Genomic DNA, 27,402 nt, shown 5'->3' on the forward strand with positions numbered 1-27,402 from the left:
GACGAATAATTAAAAATATATATGAGAGAGAGAGAAGTGATTGTCAAAAGTCAATAACACTAACAACCTCCAAACACAAAGATCCAAAAGTGAAATAGTGATTGAATTTTCAACTATTTGAAAATATAATTCTTATTGGATCGATAAAATTATAATAAAAATGAAATATTTAAAATTCAGGATGAACTAATATTAAAAATTTGAATCACACAAAAGATAAATTATTTTCTTTAATATTGAGAATAAATAACTAAGTCTTTACATCAACTAATTAGCAAAGGAATCTCATTCAATTATTTTCCAAATTCTTCATATAAGTAAAATAATTTTCAAGTTGACATAACTTTGAAGTACGTAAATTTATTCTTATAGGAAGAACATCAACGACGAAAGGAATCAGAAAATAAACTCGATTATGATATAATAGTAGGAATCAGATTAGTTCAAATGCAAACTTGAAGAAATAAGATTGAAACCGTAAAGACAAACTATATTATAAAGAGTTGACATTAATTATTTTTCTTTTATTTTTCATTCATTCAAGCAATTGATTTTTTGTAGCTTATGTTCTCTTTGTAATTTTTTTAATATTAAGTCATTTATTGCAAAATATTAACTCAATATAAGTTATTTTTACATTTTAAATTTATATTTATCCAATTTTTCTAGGAGCTATAGGATTTATTCCTTCATTCCCAAATCTATAGAAGACTAGAAGATTTAATTTCTAAATTTATGTTGTTTGACAAATATTAAAAAAATTGTGATGAAATCATATAGTAATAAATATCTGGTTATTTGTGCCCCATGAAACTTTTGGTAAATTAGCAACAAACAATATATGTTGGTATGCAAATTGATTTTAACATTCTTGTGAGATGTGAAGGAACAACCTATGGGTTGATCAAAATCAGGGTTAATTGTACGTGTTGTTTAGTTACGTGTTTCATTAATATTTTTCTTTTTTTGAGATTTATCTAATGAGTGTTTGCATTAAGCTTTATTTTACGGAAAAGGCCTAAAAATGCCACTCAACTTTCAGAAATGGTCTATCCATGTCATCCGTTAAAAAATGTTCATTTCATGCCACTGTCGTTACACATTTGGCTCATCCATGCTATTATTGACTAACGGTAATGGCATGGATGGGCCAAATAAAAATTGAACCGTTAGTCAATAATTGCATAGGTGAGCCATATGTGTAACGGCAGTGGCATGGAATGAGTATTTTTTTAACGGATGGCATTTTAGGCCTTTTCTGAAAGTTGAGCGGCATTTTTAGGCCTTTTCCGTTTATTTTATAAATCAACGCACTTTTTAATACTATTTATATATTTTTAAAAGTAGTATATTCATTGATTTGGATACACGCGCAAAGTGCATACCATAAGACTAGTAGTTCCTTAAAAAAGACCAACCATATAAAAATCTCAAAAAATTTAGGCCATTAGACCTTTGGGTGAACAATATGGGCATGGGCCAACAAGAACTAAAAAATATGGTAAAAATTGCACAGGCGCCCTATTTGGTCGCCCCCATTTAACTTATACCCATTTTTTAAAAAACTTTTAACTTGTACCCGCTTTTTAAACAATTTCAGCTCCCTTTCTTCTCCGCTTCAGTACCTCACCAGAAGAAAGCAAGGATCTAGATTGAGATTGATATGCATAAAAACATCACAAGCTGTGCAAAAGCTACCCTTTCACGTTCTTACTTTATTTTTTAGTTTTTCTTTTTTCCCTTCGAGAATTGGAATGACTGCTCTATCTCTTCTGCTTTCTACCCACTAATCCAACCCCCCAGATGATACATGTATATATCCCTCTCTAACCTTTGTTTTTTTCTTGTGCCTTTCACGTTTTTAATTAATTTAAAAATATTTATATCTGCCTAGCTAATACAAAACGAGCAACTGTATGTAATATTAATAGGTGGTAAAAAAACTTCAGCTCTAGTATGTAATATTAATAGGTGGTAAAAAACTTCAGCTCTAGTATGTAATATTAATAGGTGGTAAAAAACTTCAGCTCTAGAGCTGAAGTTTCCCATTTACAACACAAAAACTTCAGCTCTAGTATGTAATATTAATAGGTGGTAAAAAAAACTTCAGCTCTAAAGCTGAAGTTTCCCATTTACAACACAAAAACTTCAGCTCTAGAGCTGAACTTCAGGCCCGGCTACTAAAATGCTGAAGTTTTGCGTGATTGTCTTTGCTACTTCAGCCCCGTATGCTGAAGTTATGCGAAAAAGCGGGTACGCTTGTAATTTTTTTTGCAAAGTGAACACAAGTTAAAATGTGACACAAAAAGCGGGTATAGATACAAATGCCCCAAAAATATGCCTATTCCGCTTAAGATCGACATTGCATTTGACGCCCGATTTTATTTTAATACTGGACAAAATTCAATTGGAGAAAGGTTGGGTTCACACTATATATATAGATTTATTTAGGTTGTGCTTGTTAAAATCACACAAAAAAACGCTAGATTTCCATCGAGAAATTAAAAGAAGCGTGCTTTTCGCCCTTCTTTCTGGAAGTGTCTATCCGATAGTCTGGTGATTGAATTTAGCTAGAAAAGTTTAGAGTTATTAGTGTAGGTAAAGATTTAGGGTCAATAAAAGTAAGGAGCAGCAACGAGTCGGCTGCTTCTGTTTTTTACCCTATTTATATTTGAGGAAACTACACTATATGCTACAAAAGACAAAAAAATTACGGATTATACTCATTTTAAAACAACTTACTAGTTTTACCTATGGGGCCCAAAGTTATTACCAACCTACCTATCCCCTTCCACCTTTTAATTTGTTTTGTTTCCGCCTACCTACCTATGGGGCCCAAAGCTAGACTCTGCCTCGGGTCTAACTGGGAATGCATAGTAACGGGGCTGGTCCCCACCAATCTGACCTCCGCCTCTAATTGGTTGGCCTCCACCTCTAACGGCCTGACCTCCACTTCGGGCTGCCTGACCCTGCCTCTAGTTGACTGAGTAGGTGGTGAAGCAACCAATGTCGGAATCATGGCACGAGTACCCTGATGTGGTCTGCTGCTCCTCAATCTAGGATAGTACCTCCCGATATGACTTGCGTTGCTGATACGATCCCTGATGACTCAAATGACCACCGTAGTAACTCTGTAGCGGTGGTGCTCTAATAGGAGCTAATGTTGTGCTGAATATTGGCTACTCATGATGAGACCCATAAGAACCTTGACTACCCGAAGCACCATGTGCTACCTGAAGCGATGACTGACTCGGCCTGGGAGGATGAAATCTACCAAATGAACTCCTGCCTCCAAATGAGGCACCACTAAAACCACCGAAATGGCGAGACCTCTTCTCAGATGCCGTTTCTCTACCCTAACTACAAATCCTCTCGATCCGTCTAGCAATCTCTACAACCCAAGTGAAAGAAATATCATCCTCAGTCTCTCTGGCCATCTGTAACTTGATACCATAAGTAAGGCCATCTATAAATCTCCTCACTCTCTCCTTCTTTGTAGGGATCAAGACAACTGCATGGCGTGAAAGGTCCACAAATCTGATCTCGTACTGGATAACAGTGATGCTACTTTGCTGGAGGTGCTCAAACTAGCTGCGGTAGTCCTCTCTCAGAGTAAAAGGGATGAACTTGTCCAAAACTAACTGTGAGAATTGATCCCAAGTGAGTGGAGGTAAACCTGCCGGCCTGCCACGAACATAGTCCGACCACCACCGCTTGATGAAACCGTGCATTTGAAACGTTGCGAAGTCGACTCTATTGGACTCCACTATGCCCATATTGTGCAATACCTGTCATGGGCGACTTTCCAGCCATGCCCCATGACCCTTTGGGCGTGCCCCGTGGCGTCCTAGCAAGCCTCCCAATGCATAGAACCATAGACGACCCCATGGTCTTGGCTGCGCCAAGTGAAAAGCGCGCATGTGCCTCTGTCACCCCACCGATATCCCTCGCTAGCGCCCAGCTGCAGGCAGATACCAACAGCGCCGCGCGCGCAGACCGTGATGCCAATGACAATGCTGCTAACAACAAACATGTTTCTGCCTTGTAGAAAACTAAGTCTTTTTCATTGTAAATATAGAGTAGTTTTATTTCATGTACTTTCATTATGTTTCTCTAGCTTAGTCAAGTCTAGTCTTGTAATTGGGTTTATTTTTTAAGCACTATTAGGGGGGATCAAGCATTAAAAACTTTATAGCAAGCAAACAATTCTTTGTACTGGTATCTCTCCCCCTCAACACTGCGTTGCCTTTCTGTAATAGCTTTCATTAATGCCATCAAGCTTTCTTTCATTCTCAATTCTCATTTGTGTTCTCTCAATTGCTTTTGACATTGGTTTTCCCGTACGGCACTGACAATCTCGTCTAGCGTACGGAAGGGACCTCAGTTGGCAGATAGTAACTGCACTAACATCAGTTGCTTAGCCTTATGTCGCCCTTCCAAGGAATCTCAGGAAGGCGCCGCGTAAAAGCTAGTATCAGAGCCTAGGCTCGACCTCAGACGGGGGAACATATTGCCATTACCACCATTTCTGACCATGGTAAATCATGGGGACCGCATTGTGACCCTCGAAGAGGCGGTTGCCGTATTATAATCCATTGTGGATACGGTGCCTGAAATAAGAACCAGCCTAGTGCAAAGGTTAGACGACCTAGACCGTAGAATGCTCCAGGCCGAAGTTGACATAGAAAACATCAGCCGCGACTCTGAAGGAGACCGGCAAACGGCAACCACAGAGGCAGCCAAAATTTTTGGCAAATTCGAGAGCCTCCAATAGTAGCGTACCGAAGATTTAGCCCACAGGGAACAAGAGGCAGACAAGGTGACTGCCTTGCAACAAACTATTGACAACTTACAGACCAGCTCAATGTTGTCAATGCTGCTTTACAAGGCCTGCTTCGAGAAGGTGGAAACCAAATTGGGGGTGCTGTGAACCTTGCCTCCGTGACACAAAAACTTAAAATTCCTGAGCCAAAGCCATACAGTGGAGCTCAGAATGCCAAAGAAGTGGAAAACTTCATCTTCGACATCGAATAGTACTTCGATGCCGTGGGGGGCCTGGAAGAAGCTAAGAAGGTAGAAACTTCTGCCATGTATCTTTAGGGTGATGCTAAACTATAGTGGCAGTTGAAATACGAAGCCATCAGGGCCGGTGAAGATGCGCTCGAGACATGGGCAGAACTGAAGGCAGCCATACTCCTACAGTTCTTCCCCGAAAATGTTAAATACAATGCAAGGAGAAAGCTACGGGAGCTCCGCCAGACCAAACCAGTGCGTCTCCGCACTCATGCTAAACATACGCGACATGGGGGACAAAGACAAACTATTTACTTTCTTAGAAGGGTTGAAACCTTATGCCTGTATGGAGCTGTAAAGACAAAGGGTAGATACCCTTCCCAAGGCGATCCAAGCAGCTGAATGCCTTGGGGACTATCAAGTGGAAACTCGAAAGGATAGGCCTCAACCGCCTACCCGAGTGGGATCCAAAAGAGGCCAGCCTAGCAATGGTGGACCTAGCAGAAGTGCGGGAGATCGAAGTGCAACCAAATCTAAGGCTCCCTGTTGCAACCTAAACACTCACGCAAGTGTACGCGATCGACAAGTAATATAGTAACAAGTAAAGTATCGTTCCCACGAGGACTTGTGATTAACTTATCAACTGATGCAAACTCAAACAATTCTCGATTTAAGCTAATTTATTACAAAATACATAAATAACCAACTTAAAACTTGACTGGTAATTTAACAATAATACTACACAAAATTACTACACCACTTATACAATTTTCTTTTAACAATTAATAAGAGAGATATTCCGGGGTCATGGGCTTGCTAGAGATCATGCTACTCTTTTAGCTTAAAGATGCTTATTGAATTATCTAGGTTGTTGATTATAGGGTTAATAATACCCATAAGAATCTGTCAATTTCTTATACGCCTATTCAAGTTAAATTAATATCTATATTTCTATGGTATTGATATTAACTCAAATGCATTTATAAATCCTATTTCTCAACCAAGTAAGGCAATTAAGTATAGTTCTATCTTAATTGCGAATCTTTCACCCAATGCCCAGAATCCGGATCTTGCTCTATTTGATTCTATATGCAATCAAGAATCCTTTTTCAAGTTTAACTCAAAATTTGTAAATAATATTTCACCGTTAGCTACGCAGTAAAATAATGAACAGCAGAATCAAATAAACAACCCATAATGATAAATTCAAGATCATCAATTTAAGCTTCAAACATCATAATTATCTAACACCCATAACCCCAGAATACTTGGGTTTTTAGCTACTCATAATTATACAAATATCAACAATAAAAGTCTTAAACATAATATAAGTAAATACAAGAAGAAAGTTTAGAAAAACTCTTTAAGTTCTTGCTTCCAGATTGTAATCCCCTTCTTTTCTTCACTTCAAGATTGAGTCTTCTCTTAACTTTCTCTCTCTATAATTATTTCTTCCTCTCAAAATCTCATCAATCCAATAATGGAGTGTTTGCTTTATGTAAATTGAGTGGGATTAAGAAGGAATTCCAATTTTACCCCTTAAACAATCTTTTCCGAAATCTGGACTAGCGCGGCCGCGCATCTGACCGCACTAATCCAGTTGTCCCATGCTCTTAATTATTTTCTTGTTCTTCCACCATAATTAGTTCCGAGGGGTTTTTATTGCTCCAAAATGGTTCCAATAATATTTGATTTACGTAATATAGGCTTCTTTACCTGAAATATATACAATTCACTATTAAAGCCCATAATTCATCAATTAATCACAATATATCATTGGAATATCATTAAGCAGAAGCACAAACAATAGCTAAATTACCTAGATTTCGCTTATTATCAACACCCCACACTTAATCCATTGCTAGTCCTCGAGCATTAAAACTATTATATTATAACTATCTCTAAAGATCCCTTCACTCAACCATTTCCCTTAACGCATTACACCGAGAACAATGTACATATGTTGCTCTTAGCAGTGAACAATCCTAGCTTTAAAGTTGAATCTCAAGTGCCATGCATATTCAAACTTCCTCAACTTGCTCTACACAGAAATCAAGAATTGCTTTTTTGTCACAAATCATATGCCCTCACCATCACACCAACAAGAAAGATTTGGAATTTATTCCGCACATTCAATCATTTACTTACATAAATCAATGAAAGCACTCACTCTCAAAATAGAAGTCTCATACATGCAATTGGTACCATAAGCTTGCCCGTAATGTAAATTTTTACTAATGTAGGCTGGCTCAATTCAAAATCAATCAGGACTTTTTCATGGTTGTAATGTGGGCTAAGGGATATGTAGGAAATATTTAGGAATAGTGACTAACTTCCCTAAGCACTTTAACACATCATATGTTACTTTCATTTATCCAACCCATTTTTCATTCACAAACAATATATCACCCAAATATTCCCCCCTTTTTTTTATTTTTTTTTATTTTTATATATACCCAATTAATTTTTTTACCCACTAGCTGGAACAAAACCTCATGTATTTATTCATTCAAGTTTAGCTAATGGTGTATATGTTACAAAACAAGTGCATTTTCTAACTTTTCATTTGCTCCACTAAAAAGCCACCCCATACTTAATTCCTTCTTAATGCTTTTAGCAAACTTTTCACAATTAAAGTGCTTTAAGAGGAAAAAGGTTTAAAACAAGATCAATGAAGAACAAAAGGATATAGGCTTGTAATGTGGTTGCCAAACAAAAGTTTATAGGCTCAATAGGGTTAACTAGAGATAAATTTTATTTGTGATAAGCAATTAAGCTCTTTAGGTCAAAGAAAGCCTAAAATAATTTTTCAAATCGAGCATCACCTAATATTTCGCTTTAATTCACATACCGGGCAAGTTCTAGACACAAATACAATGCATGGACTACACAATTCTCACCACACATGGCATATAACTCATTCAGATTAGCTCATCAAGACACTTCATTATGAGCATTCAATTCAGTAACAAACATACAATTTAAGGCACTTTCAATGAGATTCAACAATTAAGACTAAGCGTGTTACACTCTAGGGTCTATTGTGTTCAGGTGTGTCAATGCTATGAGTTCACTTTTCTATAGCTTATAACTCCTTATTTTAGTCTAAAAATAAAATAAAATATAAAAACAAAAATTAAAAAATTACCTATTCCCGGTTCAAGATAAACCCTTGGAAAAGAACTGTGGCTTAAAGAAAAACTAAGGGGAAGTTGTTACATTATCCTAAAAATACAAATAAAATTAAAAAAATCTTTTTTTGTTGTTTTCTATATACTCAGTCCCTCAAGAACTCCTTTTGAAAGAAATCCTTCATCAGGCCGAGCCATATTTTTTTTAATTTTTTTTACTACTCCACTTAACTAACTATCTAGCCAAACAATACCAAACAAACAACCTAATTTAACTGAAATAGCATAAACAACTTACATAATGTACCAATCCAACAAAACTAAACCACACAATTCAAAACAATCCTACAATCCATAATAGTTAAAATAACCCCCACACCCCACACATAAACTTTAGGCATGTCCCCATGACTTTCATTGCTAAAAAGAAAAGAGGCAAAGATACTTCCCCGAAATTTCATTCCTAATCTGAGACAGTGTCAGGATTCACATTACATGCACGCCCCAATTTTCTAAGCCAGCCCATAAATGTTTTCTCCGATTTGACTTGTCGGTCAGCTATCTCCTCCACACGGTTGCCCAACCCAGTCATACTGATGCGAAGATCCTCCACCTCTTTTTCCAATGTGTTTTGACGAGGCAATTTGGTAGATCGAGAAGATGAAGCTGCTCGTGATAGTGTTGCTGCTGGTGCTGCTTGTAATGCTGATCTTGATAGTCTTGCAGCTGATACACGGGGTGCTTCTGGCTGCACCTCACTTTCAACATTTATTGCCTCATTTTCCTCCTCATCGTCATCGTCGTCATCATCATCAGAGCTGCTTGATTCTACCACATCTACTACCTCCGGTTCTTTCCCCGTTGTCACTTTATCAGCTCGGAACTTGCTTTCCTTTCCAACCAACCCATCAGCAGGTTGATATTCTGGCACACTAGCAGCCCTGCATAGTTGAGTAACTAGTGAAGGGAAAAAGAACCCATACCTCTTGATTTTGCTGAGGGTGAACATCTCATCATAAATGACTTTAGCTATGTCAAAGTCGTGACCATTAACAAAACACCAGACAAGACAAGCTCGGGGGCCATTGACCTCCGTTTTATTGTGTAATGGGATCAATCGGGCGCATATGAGATGCAACCAGCACTTTGCTTCAAATGTGAGTGCATTAGAATGAAATTTCTGCCCATAAGTCATCCAGGAAACTTCTTTGCCAGGTGCCAAAATGGTCTCAAAGAATCTTGCCCAAATTTCGTATGTGGGGTTCTTACCATAATTATAGAAGTCATTATACTCCTCTGGAGGTGCAGGCAGCTGGTAAGCAGTACGAATCGCCTAGAGTGAAGCATTCACTTCTCTTCGGCGAACTGTAACTATTCCATTGGTATGTTCTGGAGCATTGGCATAAAATTCTCTTACAACCATGAGATTTGCCTCACCAGGTTCGTTGACGAATGTGTGCAAGCCCCTTCTCAGCACCTCATCGTGCATACGAGGGCATAACCGCTGAAGTTTTCTCATGTCAACACCTCTTTCAGGAATTAGCTTCTTTTCAGCTTTTTCTACAAATCGGTCCTGAGCCTTGGCCGAAACAAACTTTGTATTATCAAATGGGCGTGCAATTGCTACCCCTGTTGACCTAGCTCTGCCTGCCTTGTTGCTCGATGAAGCACCTATTGTACGTCTTTTCATGGAGTTAGTCATGGTACCTGCAGAACAATAACATATTAACACAGCCCAATCCAAAATTTGTGACTCAATGGGGTTACTTAGACTTCACACTCCTCATTGGTCACAAACTACATTTGCTTATTCATTTGAGCTTTTCCACAAACATATTTTATGCATTGTAATTAACAAAGTAAAACAAAAACAAAAAGAAAAAAAATATGCGCGGCCGCGCTAGTCAGATGCGCGGCCAAGACAGAGAGCACATCAACTTAGCGCGGTCAAACGCGCGGCCGTGCACCTGGGCGATTTCCGATTTTTTTTTTCTAAACAATAATCATCCTTATTCACCCATAAAAATATCACCAATCAAGTGGGTCTCCACCCCACTCTCATCAACCAACAACACTCCAAAGTATTTCACTAATTCATACATACAATTTATGTACAACTAATGAAACATATGTATAAAAGCTTCAACATTAAAATCTGAAAAACAACAATAAAAATAAAAGATGACAAGAAAGAAGAAATTAAAACTAATTTCTTACTAGTGTTTCAACTAATGTTATCAAAATATCTACATAAAAATCAACTTTAACAACTATAATTAATTTATTTGCATATAAACAAAATCATAAAAAAATTATTAGAAAAATAAAAGAAAAAGAAAAAGAGTTTATACCTTTGTTGGAAGAGAATGGTGAAGAAGATTTTGATGGGGGATCGTTTGGGTTTGGTTTTTAAGGGTTGAGTTTATTTGGAAGTAAATGGTGAAGAAAGGGTTGGACAAGAGAGGGGTTTTGAAGAGGAGAGGTATTATTGGGTTAGAGAGAGAGATAATTTGTTTGAATGGGGGGGTTTTGGGAAAGGGGTAGGTCAGATGAAGGGTTATTAGAGGGGGGGGGTAGGATAGTAATTTAATTAAAAAAGTAAAACAAAAAGAAAAAAAAATTAAAAGAAAAAAATCGAAGAAAAATTTCTGAACTAGAGCATTCAGAAGCGCGGCCAAGACAGAGAGCACCTCAACTTAGCGCGGTCAAATGCGCGGCCGCGCACCTGGGCTATTTCCGATTTGTTTTTTTTAACTTCTTACCTTAACATCCGCCCTTGTTCACCTGCATTTATCAGTACACAAAAATAAAAAAAAAATAAAAAAAAAATTGTATATTCACAAATACCAAAATCGTTGGGTTGCCTCCCAACCAACACCTTATTTTACGTCGCGGCACGACGCCATATTACATTATACATCAATTAAATCTACTGAGGTTTTGTGATGTTGAATGTCACCACCCCAATAGTGTTTAATTTGTTGACCATTTACCAAGAACGTGCCTGTTGAACTCATGTTTCGCAATTCAACTATTCCATGAGGAGTTAAACTTACTACAACAAAAGGGTCTGCCCAACGGGACTTAAGTTTTCCAGGAAAAAGCTTTAGCCTTGAATTGAACAAGAGAACTTCTTGATCCGGCTCAAACTCACGATGTTGGATGTGTTTGTCGTGCCACTTCTTGGTCTTTTCTTTATATAACTTGGCATTTTCATAAGCATGCAACCGAAACTCATCAAGTTCATTGAGTTGTAGCAGTCTTTTTTCTCCAGCTAAGTCCATATTCATATTTAGCTTTTTGATTGCCCAATAAGCTTTATGTTCTATCTCAACAGGCAAATGACATGCTTTTCCATAAACCAACCTGTATGGAGAAGTACCTATTGGAGTCTTGTATGCAGTTCGGTAAGCCCACAATGCATCTTCTAACTTACCGGACCAATCTTTCCTATTTGCGCTCACAGTTTTCTCCAAAATCTGTTTTACCTCCCTGTTTGACACTTCAACTTGACCACTCGTTTGAGGGTGATATGCAGTAGCAACCTTGTGTCTTACACCATATTTTGCTAGAACATTTTTCAACAATTTGTTGCAAAAGTGTGTTCCTCCATCACTTATCAACACCCTTGGAGTTCCAAAGCGTGTGAAAATGTGTTTCTTCACAAAACTTACCACTACCTTCGCATCATTAGTAGGAAGAGCAATGGCCTCAAGCCACTTAGACACATAATCAACTGCAACCAAAATATATCTGTGCCCATTAGAATACAGAAATGGTCCCATGAAATCTATTCCCCAGACATCAAAGAGCTCTACTGCCAAAATATTTTGTAAAGGCATCTCGTGCTTCTTCGTGATCGTTCCGGTTCTTTGGCACCTGTCACAATTTTTAACAAAAGCATGTGCATCTTTAAATAATTTTGGCCAGTAAAAACCTGATTGCAAAACCTTTTGTGCAGTTCTGTCTCCACCATGATGACCTCCATAAAGAGAAGAATGACAGTCATGCAATATTGCATTCATCTCCTCCTCAGGGACACACCTTCTTACCAATTGATCTGCGCATTGCTTGTATAGAAAAGGCTCGTCCAACATGTAGAATCTCAGATCATGTAAGAACCTTCTTCTATGGTCAGTTGTGAATTCTAGTGGAGTCACCCCACTTGCAATGAAATTCACATAATCAGCATACCACGGGGTTTCATCCGAAGTGATGGCTAGCAAATGTTCGTCAGGGAATGTTTCTTTGATTGATTCTCCTTCAGTGACATGGCCTCTATTTTCCAGCCTGGATAAATGATCTGCAACCTGATTCTCTGTTCCCTTTCGATCTCGAATCTCCAAATCAAATTCCTGCAAAAGAAGAACCCATCGAATTAACCTTGGCTTGACATCTTTCTTTGCAAATAAATACCTGATAGCTGAGTGATCTGTATAAACTATGACTTTGGTCCCCACTAGATAGGACCTAAACTTATCAAATGCCCATACTACTGCGAGAAACTCTTTTTCAGTAACAGTGTAATTCATTTGAGCTGGATTAAGAGTTCTACTCGCATAGTGAATGGAATAAAATATTTTCTCTTTCCGCTGCCCCAAAATAGCTCCAATGGCTATATCACTTGCATCACACATCAATTCAAATGGAAGATTCCAATCTGGAGCAATGATAATCGGTGCAGTAACTAATCTTCGTTTTAGCTCATCAAATGCTTTCAGACAAGCATCATCAAACTTGAAGAATGTATCTTTCTCAAGAAGCCTGCACAAAGGAGATGAGATTTTTGAAAAATCCTTAATAAAACGACGGTAAAAACCTGCATGGCCTAAGAAACTGCGAATGCCTCTAACTGATGTCAGTGGAGGTAACTTTTCAATTGCTTCCACCTTTGCTTTATCCACCTGCAATCCATTCTTGGACACTTTATGCCCTAGGACTATGCTTTCTCGTACCATGAAATGACATTTTCCCCAATTTAGTACCAAATTTGTTTCTTCACACCTAGCAAGGACCTTATCAAGATTCATTAAACATTCATCAAAAGAGCATCCAAATACAGAAAAATCATCCATAAATACTTCCACAAATCTTTCAACCATATCAGTGAAAATAGCCATCATACACCTTTGAAAAGTCGCAGGTGCATTGCAAAGACCAAATGGCATTCTTTTAAATGCATATGTCTCATAGGGACATGTAAATGTGGTCTTCTCTTGGTCTTCTGGGGCTATAATAATCTGATTATATCCCGAGTAGCCATCCAAAAAACAGTAGTATTCTTGCCCGGCTAATCTATCAAGCATTTGGTCAATAAAGGGAAGGGGAAAATGGTCTTTTCGGGTGGCATTATTCAATTTTCTATAATCTATGCAAATCCTCCACCCAGTAACAGTTCTAATGGGAATCAGATCATTGTTTTCATTTGTCACTACGGTTATTCCCCCTTTCTTTGGAACACATTGGACTGGACTTACCCATTTGCTATCAGATATTGGAAATACAATACCTGCATCAAGCCATTTAATCACTTCTTTTCTTACCACCTCTTTCATGTTCGGATTTAGGCGGCGTTGTTGTTCTATGCTTGGCTTGTGCCCTTCCTCCATAAGAATTTTATGCATGCCAAAAGCTGGACTAATACCTCTTATGTCAGACATTGTCCACCCAATTGCTCTTTTATGCTCACGTAGTACTCTTAACAATTTCTCTTCCTGCAATTCAGACAAGTCAGCAGAAATAATAACAGGTAACATTTCAGAACTACCCAAATAATCATAATGAAGGTGAGAAGGTAAAGGCTTTAATTCCAATTTGGGAGCTTCTTTAACTGAGAGCTTCAGAGGAGGACCATCTGGCCTGTTCAAAGGTTCAAAGGGGTTTAAACCTTTTATATATTCACATGTTGCATTCAAAGTATGTTTCATCTCCTCAACTTCATCATTAATCTCCAAACTCTCAAATAACACAATTGCTTTTTCTAAAGAATCCTTCCAATATACACTTGGGGTAATAAGTTGTTCATCAATCTCCATGACAGATATCATAGACAATTCTTCATAATGGCGGGGAAGTTGAATTGCTTTATATACATTAAAAACAGCTTCCTCGTTGTCAACTCTCATGATCATTTTTCCTTCTCTTACTTTGATTATAGCATCACCTGTAGCCAAGAGAGGTCTTCTCAATATAATAGGAACTTTTTCATCGGCCTAAAAATCCAAGATAATGAAATTAGCCGAGAAAATAAATTTCCCAATTTTCAGTAGCACATCTTCAATCACCCCTTCCGGGTAAACTATGGACCTGTGTGCTAGTTGCAACATCACAGTGGTGGGTTTTGGAGCCCCCAAACCCAATTGTTTGTACAAAGACAATGGCATCAAATTTATGTTAGCTCCCAAATCACAAAGTGCATAGCCTACATCAACATTGCCTATTCTCACAGGGATAGTAAAGCTGCCAGGGTCCTTAAGCTTTTGAGGAAGCTTATTTTGGACCCTTGAAGTGCACTCCTCAGTAAGTGCAACTGTTTCAAATTCAATCAGTCTCCTCTTGTTAGCCACAATGTCTTTTATGTATTTGGCATATTTTGGAATATCGCGAATCGCATCTACCAACGGAATATTTAATTGAATCTGACTCAACATAGAGAGAAATTTGTTGAACATGCGATCGTCATTCTTTTTCTGCAATCTTTGTGGAAAAGGTGGTGGTGGCCTTGGAACATTCACAGGTGCTGAAATTGTATCATCTTTCTTTACTTCTTGTGTTGCTTTGGGAATCAATTCACCCTCAGGTACAGGCTTGTCTTTTCTCTTCTTTGGAACTTCTTCTAATTCCCTTCCAGTTCTAAGTGTAATTGCACTAACTTGCGGATTTTTCTCTGTATCACTTGGAAGAGCACCTGCAGGCCTAGTATTTTGATTTGCAGCTAGTTGTCCCAATTGTCTTTCAAGATTTCTAAAATCAGTTCTGAGTTGTTGGTTGTCTTGCAACAATTTCTTCAACAAATCATTTATATTTTCTTCTACCTGCTGGGGTGGCCTTTGTGGTTGATTAAAATTTTCTTGGGATCTATATTGATTCTAATTTGATTGATTTCCACCCCAAGAGAAATTAGGATGATTCCTCCAATTTGCATTGTAAGTGTTCCCATATTGTGCTTGTTGGTTCATCGGACCTCTGCTTTGTTGCCCCACACAATAAATAGATTCAAGATTTGTTGGGCACATGTCACTTGTGTGATTATCACCACACATTTCACAACAAATCGACATTTGTTGAACATGTTGCATTTGTTGTGTTTGGTTCATTGTCATTCTATTCATTTGATTCGCCAATTTTGCTATATCTGCTCTCATGGCGGAAAAATCATCAAGTTCAAGTACCCCTGCTGCTTTCTGTTTCATTGCTCTCCTTGGTTATCCCTCACCTTGCCAATTATGATCATTAGCAGTGAAGTTGTTTAGCAGAAGTTGTATTTCACTATATGGCCTCGCCATGCAACTACCTCCACAAGCTGAATCAAGATTCATTTTTGAAGTCTCATCTAATCCATCAACAAAAGTATGGCCCAATACCTCATCAGTTTGACAATGATGTGGGCAGTCTCGGAGTAATTTCTTGTATCTTTCCCAAGCTTGGCGAAGAGTTTCACCATCCCGTTGTTGAAACCCAAGAATCTGACTCCGCAAAGACTTTGTATTTTTAGTGGGGAAAAACTTGATTAAGAATTTCTTTGCTAAATCATCCCAAGTATGGATGGAATTAGCAGGCTCCTTCTGCAACCATTCTTTAGCTTCCCCCAACAATGAAAACAGAAACAAGGTCAGCCTGACATAGTCCTTGGAAACATTTGGATAGTTGTAAGTATCAGTGATTTCCAAAAATTCTGAATGTGCCTTTGCGGGTCTTCATGAGATAGACCTACATATTGCCAAGTGGACTGAATCAGCTGTACCATGTACTGTTTAAGCTAAAAGTGACCAGTGATATCAGGCTTCACAATAGCCTGAGTCATATTAGCAAGATTTGGCCTTGCAGCTTCTATCACCGGACGCCCTCCATTACCTGCCATCACTGTTGGCTGTGGTTGAACTAAGATGTCCAACGCTCTTTCTGTTTTGTATATGGCTTCCAACTCTTTCCTTGCCTTATGAAGTATCCTTTCAATTTCAGGATCAAGAGGGAAGAGATTGCTTGTGCTTCTACTCCTCCGCATTCAAGAGAAGAGCCCGCGTGACACAAACAAAGTGAACTGAAAATTAATGCTTAAACCAATAGCTGATAAAAGCTTAACTCAGTCACGTAGCTAATTTCCAAGTCCTCGGCAGCGACGCCAAAAACTTGTTGCAACCTAAACACTCACGCAAGTGTACGCGATCGACAAGTAATATAGTAACAAGTAAAGTATCGTTCCCACAAGGACTTGTGATTAACTTATCAACTGATGCAAACTCAAACAATTCTCGATTTAAGCTAATTTATTACAAAATACATAAATAACCAACTTAAAACTTGACTGGTAATTTAACAATAATACTACACAAAATTACTACACCACTTATACAATTTTCTTTTAACAATTAATAAGAGAGATATTTCGGGGTCATGGGCTTGCTAGAGATCATGCTACTCTTTTAGCTTAAAGATGCTTATTGAATTATCTAGGTTGTTGATTATAGGGTTAATAATACCCATAAGAATCTGTCAATTTCTTATACGCCTATTCAAGTTAAATTAATATCTATATTTCTATGGTATTGATATTAACTCAAATGCATTTATAAATCCTATTTCTCAACCAAGTAAGGCAATTAAGTATAGTTCTATCTTAATTGCGAATCTTTCACCCGATGCCCAGAATCCGGATCTTGCTCTATTTGATTCTATATGCAATCAAGAATTTCCTTTTTCAAGTTTAACTCAAAATTTGTAAATAATATTTCACCGTTAGCTACGCAGTAAAATAATTAACAGCAGAATCAAATAAACAACCCATAATGATAAATTCAAGATCATCAATTTAAGCTTCAAACATCATAATTATCTAACACCCATAACCCCAGAATACTTGGGTTTTTAGCTACTCATAATTATACAAATATCAACAATAAAAGTCTTAAACATAATATAAGTAAATACAAGAAGAAAGTTTAGAAAAACTCTTTAAGTTCTTGCTTCCAGATTGTAATCCCCTTCTTTTCTTCACTTCAAGATTGAGTCTTCTCTTAACTTTCTCTCTCTAAAATTATTTCTTCCTCTCAAAATCTCATCAATCCAATAATGGAGTGTTTGATTTATGAAAATTGAGTGGGATTAAGAAGGAATTCCAATTTTACCCCTTAAACAATCTTTTCCGAAATCTGGACTAGCGCGGCCGCGCATCTGACCGCACTAATCCAGTTGTCCCATGCTCTTAATTCTTTTCTTGTTCTTCCACCATAATTAGTTCCGAGGGGTTTTTATTGCTCCAAAATGGTTCCAATAATATTTGATTTACGTAATATAGGCTTCTTTACCTGAAATATATACAATTTACTATTAAAGCCCATAATTCATCAATTAATCACAATATATCATTGGAATATCATTAAGCAGAAGCACAAACAATAGCTAAATCACCTAGATTTCGCTTATTATCACTCCCTCCTCAGGCAGCAATAGTGATGCGTCAAACAACAATGATCGGGAGAGAAAACCCCCTTTAGGATGTCATCATTGCGGTGGACCACATTGGAATAATGAATGTCCACATGCACAGATAAACGCCCATCAAGCTTTTGATGATGGGACGGATGATGACACAGACGATGTAGACCAGACCGAACCAGTAGGTGCCTTCAATGCAATTGTTGGCTCCATTTCTGAGGCCTTAGAGGGAACCAGTGCAGGTATCCGTAAGAAGAAGGACCCCTGTCCAAGCACCAAGAAAGGGAAAAAGAAGGCGGATGAGAGGATTCCTCCTAAACAAGAGAGGACATTAATGTTCATGGAGATGAAGGTAAATGGCAAGCCCATTCGGGAGATGATAGACGTGGGTGCTATCCATAACTATTTAGCCACGACTCAGGTGGAGCGCCTTGGTCTAGTTGTAGGAAAGGGCAGAGGTAGTGTCAAGTCTATCAACTCACCTCCTCAGCAGTAGGTGGGATAGCCAAAAAGGTACCAGTGAAGCTTGGCCTTTACGAAGTAAAATTCAACCAGCGAGTGGTGATCATAGATGACTTCGAGTTGATAGTTGGATTGGAATTCCTAAGGCAAACCAACACCATGCTTGTACCGTATGCTGACATGTTACTGATGATGGGAGCAAACGGGGCCAAGCCATGCATTATCCCGTGCATACCTATGAAGATGGACGTTGAGAACATATCAACCTTGCAGTTGAAGAAGGGGGTCAAAAGACATGAACCTATGTTCCTAGCAACCCTCTGCATTGAAGATATAAAACGCTCATCGGATCCCATTCCTGCACACATGAAGGAGCTGCTACTGGAGTTTGAAGATGTCATGCCATAGGAAATGCCAAAGCGATTCCTACCTAGGCGCTCTGTGGACCATGAGATTTAGTTGGTGCCAGGCACGAAGTCACCCGCCCGGGCGCCTTACAGAATGTCACAACTCGAACTCACCGAGCTTCAGAGACAATTGACGGAAATGCTAGACACAAGGATCATCGAGCCCTCCAAATCCCCATACAGGTCCCCTGTGTTATTCCAAAAGAAACATGATGGCAGCCTGCGACTCTGTGTGGACTATCGGGCTCTAAACAAAATCACCGTGAAGAACAAGTACCCTATTCCTCTAATGGCAGACTTGTTCGATAGACTGGGTGGTGCGACGGTATTCACCAAGATAGACCTGAAGACATGCTATTGGCAAGTTCGGATTACTGAGGGTGATGAACACAAGACAGCCTGTGTGACAAGATATGGGTCATATGACTTCCTGGTTATGCCGTTCGGCTTAACTAACACCCCGGCTACATTTTGCACCCTGATGAACCAAGTCTTCCGAGAGTACATTGACGAATTCATGGTTTTCTACTTGGATGACTTTGTGGTATATAGACAAACACTGGAAGAACACCTGGAGCACTTGCGGAAGGTCCTAGCCCAATTGCGGGAGCACGAACTATATGCAATCTATCCAAGTGCTCCTTTGCTCAAAAGCAGATTGACTTTCTCGGACATGTCATCGAGGAAGGAGGAATCAAGATGGACCAACAGAAGATTCAGGCAATCACAGATTGGCCACCGCCTAAGGATATCCATGCCTTAAGGGCATTCCTTGGCCTGTGCAACTTCTATTGGTGGTTTGTGAAAAACTACTCCCTCATTGCAGTACCATTGACAGAACTCCTCAAGAAGATCACGCCTTGGGATTGGGGACCCAGGCGAGTGGAGGCCTTCAACGCATTAAAAGCAGCTATATCTAGTAGCCCCGTCTTGGCCCTCCCTGATTTGGCCATTCGAGGTACAAACTGATGCATCCGACTATACCCTCGGCAGAGTCTTGGTACAAGAATGGCATCCTGTAGTGTACGAGAGCCGAAAGCTGAAGGATGCAGAGCGGCGCTATGACGCCCATGAGAAAGAATTATTGGTTGTCGTTCACTGCTTGAGCCTTTGGAGGCACTATCTGCTGGGGACTCCATTCGTGGCCAAGACAGACAACACATCCATTAGCCATTTCATGACCCAGCCGAAGCTGAATGGTCGACAGGCCAGGTGGCAGGAACTCCTAGCTGAATTCCACTTCAACCTGGAGTATCGAAGTGAGAAGACCAATCATGTGGCTGATGCGCTCAGTCGGAGAGCTGATCTAGCATCAGTGTGCCTACTTGCCACCCTAAGGGGGAGCGAAGTAGCAACCACCATCAAGGACCAGATACAGGATCTACTCATCAGGGATCCTACTGCACAGTATTTGGTTGATTTGGTAGGATAGGGCAAGACTCGCTAGTTCTACATGGAAGATGGTTTTTTGAAAGTGAAAGGGAACTGACTGTATGTTCCTAAATGAGGAGATCTGCGGAGGAATCTTCTTGCGGAATGTCATGATACTCTGTGGGCCGGCCATCCCTGTGAAGAACGCACCATGGCGTTACTTCGCCATGCATATTATTGTCCTCAAATGGCCGACGACATATCTCAGTATGTGAAGACTTGTCTAGTATTCCAGAAGGACAAGTCGGGCCGCTTGACACAAGCGGGACTCTTGGAACCACTAGCTGTCCCAAAGAGACCTCGGTAAAGCATTTCCTTGGATTTCATCACCGGATTGCCCAAGATCGGAGATCTCACAACTATCTTGGTTATGGTGGATCGGTTTTCCAAGTATGCTACATTTATAGCAACCCCACAATATATATCAACAGAAGATATAGCTCAACTCTTCTTCTCTCATGTCGTCAAATATTGGGGCCTGCCCAAAGTCAATGTTAGTGACCGCGACTCACGCTTCACTAGCAACTTTTGGACCCAACTCTTTAAGTGCCTCGGGTCAAAATTGAGTCACAGCTCAAGTTTTCATCCACAATATGATGGCCAGACATAGTGGTTCAATGGTATATTGGAGGAATATCTCCGCCACTTTTTAACCGGATCGCAGAAGAATTGGGTAAAGCTTCTGGATGCTGCTCAATTGTGTTTCAATTCACAGAAGAGCTCTAGTACAAATAAAAGTGCTTTTGAGATTGTTATCGGAGAGAAACCGCTACTCCCACACACAGTGAATGCACCAAACTTATTTAAATCTCCTCGAGCTTCTAGCTTCTCAAAAGAATGGAAGCGAAATTTGGAGATAATGCGGAGCTATCTTGTCAAAGCTCAAAAGCGGATGAAGAGGCATGCTGATCAAAATCGTCGCTTTGTTGAATACCAAGTAGGAGACAAAGTGATGGTCAAAATCCCAAAGTGGTACTTATTTGCAGGGGTCCATGACCCTCGCCTATTGCAAAAATACATTGGGACCTTGTCTATTGAAAGGCGCATTGGGAAAGTTTCATACCGGGTGGTGCCCCAGCTTGGTGGAAAATTCATCCTATCTTCTATGTCAGCCTTCTGAAACCTTTTCGGAAAGACACGGAGGATCTTTCACGGAACCAGCTCACAATACCCAATATTTGAGGTCCCAATTCAACCGGGAAAAGGCATTTTGAAGCTATCCTTGATGATAGAGTGATTCATGCCTCAAGGAAAGATCACCAAGAGTTCTTTGTGAAATGGCAGGGCTGTGATGTAGAGGAGAATACTTGGGAGATGGGAACAAACCTCAAAGCCTACAAGAGCCTAATTGAAGATTATCTTACAAGTAAGGCACCGAGGATGTCGCCAACTCAGGTGGGGGAGAATGTCATGGGCGGCTTTCCAACCATGCTCCATGACCCCCCTTGGGCACGCTCTGTGGCGTCCTAGCAAGCCTTTCAATGCCTAGCACCATGGACGGCCCCGTGGTCTTGGCTGCGCCAAGTGACAAGAGCGCATGTGCCTCTGTCGCCCCACGGATATCCCTCACCAGCGCCCAGCCGCAGGCAGGTGCCAACAGCGCCGCTCGCGCAGACCGTGATACCAAAGACAATGCTGCTAACAAAGGACCTGTTTCTGCCTTGTAGAAAACTAAGTCCTTTTCATTGTAAATATAGAGTAGTTTTATTTCATTTACTTCCATTATGTTTCTCTAGCTTAGTCAAGTCTAGTCTTGTAACTTGGGTTTATTTTTTTTAAGCACTATTAGGGGGATCAAGCATTTAAAACTTTCTAGCACGCAAACAATTCTCTGTACTGGTGTCTCTCCCCCTCGACACTGCATTGCCTTTCTGTAATAGCTTTCATTAATGCAATCAAGCTTTCTTTCATTCTCAATTCTTATTTCTGTTCTCTAAATTGCTCTTGAAATTGGTTTTCCCGTATGACACTGAAAATCTCGTCTAGCGTATGGAGGGGACCTCAGTTGGCGGACAATAACTGCACTGACATCAGTTGCTTAGCCTTATGTCGCCCTTCCAAAGAATCTCACAAAGGCACCGCGTAACATACCTTATGGCAACGATCTAAGAAATCCTATGGGTCCTCAGAAGGTGTACCACTAAAATGATAAGGAAAGAGCTTGGTGAACTTATCCAACCTCTTCAGCCCCTCGGACGACAAAGCGGGTTCCTCCTTGGGCTGTGTAGCAATGATATGATGAACTGCTCCAACTGCTAGAACTTCCGGAGTCTGATATCCATGAGCCATCAACTCTAGTGTGTGAATGGCGGGAGTCTAGGCTCCTCCCCTAACCCGAGAGATGACTGGTGCTAGAGAAAATGCATCGGCCTAGGCCATGCTCTCCATGAGGCCCACCAAGTAGACTAGGACGTCTTGAAGTATGAGGTGGCAATGAACCCCTTGGTGATCTGAGCTGATCCACTAGCACATTCTGAACATGGACCTCCTCCTCCTGCTCGATCTGAGGCTCTACAATAGGTTTTACTGGGCGAACTCTTGGTCCTACACGCGAAGGATTAAAGCCTCAATGACCAAGAATATGACTCCAGTGTCGCGAATGCGAAGAAGAACGTCCAACCATCTCCCAGAAAACTTCAGGATCGTTATACTCTTCACGCGATGTGAAGAACACTCTTAGCACCAGAAAATCAGAGAAACCAGCAAAACAAAAACCATCCAAAATAATTTTTAACCACCCCGAATCACACCCGAGGCCTCGAGACCCCGTCCAACCGTACAAAAAAGTTCAAATACATTATCCAAACTTATCTAAAAGATCTAAACATCATAAATAACATCAAAACCAAGCATCAAATGGCAAGGTTATTCTCTTAACTTTCAAACCTTCAAACTCCGCAGAACATGTCTGAATCCTACCAAATCAACTCGGAATGAAATCAAATTTTGCACACAAGTTCGAAATGACATAATGAACCTATTTCAACTCCCTGAATAATACTACGAATCTGATAACATCGAAGTTAACTCTCGATCAAAATTATGAACCTTCCAAACCTTCGAATTTCCAACTTTCACCAAATATAGCCAAAGCCTTCTAAGAACATCCAAAGGTGAATCCGGACATATGCCTAAGTCCAAAATCACCATACAAACCTATTGAAACCATCAAAATACGAATTCAAGATCATTTACACAAAAGTCAAATCTTGGTCAACTCTTCAACTTAAAGATTCCAAATAAAGGATTACTCTTCCGAGTCACTCCCGAACATCCCAAAAATCCAAATCAATCGTGCAAGAAAGTCGTAATACATCATATGTAACTATTCAAAACTTCAAACCATCCAATGGAATACTAATAATCAAAACAAGTGGTCGGGTCATTACACTATTTGAGATACTTTCGTCAAAGTATGCCCTCATTACCAAAGCCGGCTTAAGGTCCAAGCAAGTGAGGCCCTTGCTTTAAGCCCCTCAAAAATTGGGGCCCCAAAATATTCTTTCTAATTAGTTTTATGTCTTTAACATTTTTTTTTAAAAAAATGAATCTTGTTAAAATAAATACAAAGTCTTTGTAAAAAAAGAAAAAGAAAGAAGTAGTTATGAAGAGGGTCAATTTAAAGGAGGAGACATAGGAATAATAACCTTTACGTGTAAAAAAATATAATATTTCGTAATTCACATTTTTTTTCCCTAAGTCATGTCTTCGAATTTCATATTTGTACATATGTTTTTTTCTTCTTCCTATGAATATACATATTTTGTCAAAGAACCAAAATGCATTGTATAATTTGAATTGTACCTTCATTTTTATTCTTCCACGTGTTTTCAAGCATTAAAATAAGTCAATTGAAGCAGTGAAACTTTCTCAAGGATTGGTTAATTTTGATACCAATGGTCGAATCGTTTTAACTTTCTATTTTCTTTTTATTAATCAGAATTTAAATTTGTTAACAACAAAAATAAGTATGAATCAGGTTACTGAAAATTTAAAAAATAGAATGATTGATACTTTAATACAATCTCAAAAAGGTACTCTTAATAAATTTTTATTAAACAATAAAAAATTAAATACGAAATATGGGAAAATGTTCTTAAAATGAACAAGTCTCCTATCTAATTGAGTTAAGTGGTAATAAAATTCAAGAAAAAGAGAACTCCGCATGTTAAAAAATAAAAAAAAATAATAAAATAAATAAATAAATAAATAAATATATATATATAAACGAGAGATATGTTCATGGATTAGTTGTGAGAATATTGTCAATGCAGACTCTAGGTCTAACTAGTGATCTATCAGGTAGGTGGATTTTGAATATGGAGATCTGCAAAGTCAAAAAGGGAGGGAATAAAAGAAAGTGGAGGAAAAGAAGAAAAGAAGAAAAGAAGGAATTAAGAAAGAAAAGAAAAGGAGAAAGAAGAAGTTTTGCGGTGCACCTTGACGGGATCAAGTTCTCCTCTTCGCCTTTAAATGGAAGGTTCTGCTCCCTCTATAAGGAATATCAGTTAAGTATGTACTAATAGTTTCGAAAACTTTGTAATATGCAAGTATTAAGTATAGTTTCTCCCAACTATACTGGTGTGGAGTATTATTTTAGAAATATTTTATCTTAAAATTTTTAATATATCTATCTATGTATATCTATATTATTATAAAAACAAAATGAATTATATTAAAAGTTAAACGATTAAAATATCCCCGTAATATTTATCGACTTTTATAACCTTAAATATTTATATAATCTAAGGCTAAAATTGTAAATCACCTTATGTTGGAATTCTTTTCCGATTTAAATTACACATGTGCCGAGTCTACAAAGTTGATTTCGGGTCAAATTCTTTTGAGACTTTATCGTTACCCCACTTCTTCTTGGATAACTTATGCCTTGTATAGTAGCTTCTTTTTGGACAGCATGTTGTTCTTTCAGATGCTTCGTCGTAACTTTGCAATACAACCTTTGGAATCTGAAGTCAATTAAGACTTGTATTTATGACTCTATGTCAGATAGACTTTGTGTTATTTCTAGGGGTGTTCAAGACCAAACCAAAATCGAATCGAAATCAAAGCTTAATGACTTATTGGTATCAGGTTAACGGTTTAACGAACGGAGAATGAATTGAAATTTTTTTATTAACGGCTTATCGGTTTGATTGCGGATTATTCAATTTTCTTAACGGATAATCCGTACCCTTCCACTTCCAATACTCTATCTCTAATGCCTAATTCCTAAATAATTAGAAACTCTAACGCCTAAATTTCAACCAGCAGGTAAGTACCTACTATATGATCTCTCTTTGCAATTTGAATGGTTTAGTTGAATGGATATTCATATGATCTTAATCAATAAGGAAACAATAGTATGTAATGAATAAGGAAATGTTGTTCTCATGTTTGATGATTGATGATTATGATCGCTCTTCAATGCATATAAATAATGACTGGTACAGTGATTTCCATCCATATTCTTGCTTTTCTATGTGATGAAGTTGGCAGCCATTGCTTCATCTTTTCACTCTACAAGACATGACACACTACAACATTCTTACATAGGCGTTAACAGACATGTATGTCTGGGCTCAACGTGTAATTTCCTATTCTGAATTTGTATGCTAGGCGGTCAACAAACAATTAATGCACGCAATATAGATTGAATTAGGCCGATAAATCGCCCGATAAAAGCTAAACCGATACCAATCCGCTCGATATCTTATCGGATGGCTAGCGAATTAATACATTTAAAAGCCGATAACCGTTAAGTCAAACCGTTAAGAGTAATTAACCGCTATAACGACATAGTTGAAGAAAAGTATTTAAAACGAACATAAATTATTTCACAAGTAAATTGTCATGGTACTAGGCATCAAAAGATATTGCATGATTTTCCTTTAACTGTCCTGAAGTCAATATATTTACGTTTTCTCTAACTGTCATAGGATGAGAAAAGACTGGCGCTATTGAAATCGAAGATGGTCGCGAAAAAAGGGGAAAAGCAGCCTCCTTGGACGCTTTCCAAATAATAAATCTAAGAGGAAATGAGGAAAAAATACAACAACGATTTACAATAATCTGAAGGTGCGTAAGGTCTTCAAAGTCCAAAACAAAATTAAATCGATACTATCATATAATGGCTTAAATATATGTTTTAGAATCATGAAGGGTTCCTTTCAACTTATAGTTAAAGCAGTTTTAATCTCATCTTTGTTTATGTGGAATAGGAATAATAACAAAGCATAGATCATAGCACACAATTATTACTGTTTTGAGATGACTTCTATTGTTATGATGTAAATATTCATATCTTGTATATGTATAGTGTATATTAACATTGGACTCATGTCCTTGATCATGTGTTTTGTTCTCAATATAATATTTATACATGTAGGATTGTCAATAAGATAATAAGAGCCCAATGCTGCTATGCTGATGCTGCTCAAAAAGATATCTATTTCAAACTGGGCAAAAGCAAAATCTTTAAGAGACTGACTGATTTTCGAAGAAAAATGCATCTACCATATTACTAAAAAATCAGATCTCTCAAATAGCTTACATAATTCACATGGATGGTAGATAGAGATTTTGACAATAATACCATATTTCCAAACAAACTTTTGCCTCCAAAAAATTGAAGGATATTCTTTCCAATACACTTTTGTTTGACATAAAGAAAGCACATGCCGAAACAATAACATAACATATTTTCTCACACGAACAATTATATGCTATAGACTTTCAAGAGAGATTATCAATATGACAATAACAAAAGTTTTGTTGATGAGTGATGACGGATCGGTCAAAGTGATAGAAGAAAACATACACTAAAAATATCAAGTATTAGGTAAGATACGATGCAAATATTATGTAGCTTAACTAAATTTATCATCTTTGTAGTTCAGATGATATCAAATCATTTTGAATTCAAGTGTTATGTTAATATAAGTAGCATTGATTTTAACATTTAAATAATAGTTGCATTTTTCCACGTCATTACTTTATGATATGATCATTTTTCTTGAAAATGGGATTTTAATAATTATAAATATTATATTTTTTCATATAAATAATGAACTTAAAATTTACGTGCAATGCACGTACATACAAACTAGTACAATATTAAAAGCATGAAGGTCTTTAGCGAAATGTCGTTCGACTTTTTTACCCTTTAAATTAGAGTTCACACTGAACAAAATAGTCATTTAATTATTATTTTTAATATTTAAAATTAACAATTTAATTACTTCTACACTATTTAGGAATAATCATTTAAATATATTCATAAATTATTCCCCTAATTAATTATTTCC

The sequence above is a fragment of the Nicotiana sylvestris genome, chromosome 5 (assembly GCF_000393655.2).
Source record: "Nicotiana sylvestris chromosome 5, ASM39365v2, whole genome shotgun sequence".
Taxonomy (NCBI): domain Eukaryota; kingdom Viridiplantae; phylum Streptophyta; class Magnoliopsida; order Solanales; family Solanaceae; genus Nicotiana; species Nicotiana sylvestris.